We start from the raw sequence: 2,012 nt of genomic DNA on the forward strand, positions 1-2,012 counted from the left end.
ATTTACGTGAAAATTTTCACTTTTTCACGAATTCATCCTAGGGTGCGTTCAGATTCCCTACCCGAGTGCACTCTATTACTAGAAACACTATAGAATATGTTACATATACTATAGCACTTCTAGTATTAGAGTGCACCCAGGTAGGGAATCTGAACGTACCCCTAGGTGAAAAGATACATGATCGATCCCCAGACTACTACTTAAACAATGTTACTAACCCGCAGAAATTGAAATTATATTGCCTAGAGGTTTTCGTTGGTACCAACATTATTCCTTTTACTTTTCGGGAAAATGTCGTGTAACCGATTGGTAAGCGGACAAAATCCATAAAAAAGAGGGGATAACGTTGGCGACGTTCAAAAGTCTCTAGGATCCATAAATTTATTTCTAAAGGTTATAATTGTTGGACGTTAGGAGAATGTACAGAAGTGTAAATTTGTGACATGTTTCTGCTCCTCTGTATACTTTCCTAACATCCAACAATGATATCTTCAAAAATGAATTTATGAATCAGATATTCATCTTCAGAAATGAATTTATGAATCCTACAGACTTTGAACGTTGCCAACGTTATCCCTTCTCTTTTTATGGATTTTGTCTGCTTACCAACCGATTATCTAATAGCATTTCGACTGACTTTGGGTTAACCCACTGGGTTATTCAGTCTACGTTTATTGATCAAACAAGTATTTACAAGCTTTATGATTGGCTAGCAGAGACTTGTGACATCATTAATCGCTCTCGGAGCGATTAATCCAGGGTCAATCGCACACACTATTAGTTAGAGTTAGCTAGAGTAACATAGCGGATAACGGGTGTTTACGATAATTCGAGTTGGAGTTAGTACGAGTTAGTTTCACTAGGGCTGAAAAATATAATAGTCACAAGCATCTAGTATTTTCATGATTCATGACAACTCAATGCTGTCCGATAAATCGAGTAGAGTAGAGTTAGATGGGTGTATATCAGTTGGACACGGGGCAATTGGACACAGTCCAATCACAAGTCGCTGTTCCAAGGGACCCTACAAATGTCTCTAATCACACGGTGCTGTGATTGGTTGTGTCCAAATGCACCGTGTCCAAGTGCACCGCTCCCGAGTTAGATTAGTATAGCGGATAGTATATGTATAAGAATTAGGGCCTGAACACAGATTTTTGCATAACGCATAACGCATAATACATAAGGAAATCAATCAATCAGAGTCATTCATTTCTATCCTGGAGAGGGAAATAAAGGTCTCTGATTGGTTGATTCCCTTATGCGTTATGCGTTATGCGTTATGCAAAAGTCTGTGCTCCCAGCCTTAACAGTATCAGGTAACAGTTTCGTAAAATATATAACAATAATATTACGAAACAATGAGTTGTTACATGAGTTGTTTTAGAAAAATTAGAAGCACTAAATTAAATTATGAAAAGTTATTATATATTTGTGAAATATCCAAAAGTAGAAAACAATTCTTCTAACCTATTGTTAACCTATTATTATTGAATATTTCACAAATACATGATACCTTTTCATAATTTAATTTAGTACTTCTAATTTTTCTAAAATATAATAAATCATTGTTTCGTAATATTACATATTTTACGAAACTATGTGATCTGATACTGTTAATTCTTATACTATATGCTATACTATCCTAATTTTACTCTACTCGATTTATCGGACAGCATTGAGTTGTCACAAATCATGAAAATACTAAATGCTTGTGTCTATCATATTTCTTGGCTCTAGTGAAACTAACTCGTACTCCAACTCAAATTATCGTAAACAGTCAATGTGAGGTAATTGATTTTCAAAACATGTTAGTTATTAATAAGTTTAATCTCATATAGTATGTTTATACCGAACGTTTAATACGCGTACCAATTAGTAATTTTATGTTGAATTATTTTGATTTTGGCGATGTATATAAACAACGTCATATTGAAGTAGTGCAATATTGATTAGAAACACGTATCGTATTAATTGAATATATTGCATCGCCGCAATTAAAATAATTAGAT

Source organism: Odontomachus brunneus, unplaced genomic scaffold (genome assembly GCF_010583005.1).
Source record: "Odontomachus brunneus isolate Ranch 3 - 2012 unplaced genomic scaffold, Obru_v1 Obru_scaffold_187, whole genome shotgun sequence".
NCBI classification, from domain to species: domain Eukaryota; kingdom Metazoa; phylum Arthropoda; class Insecta; order Hymenoptera; family Formicidae; genus Odontomachus; species Odontomachus brunneus.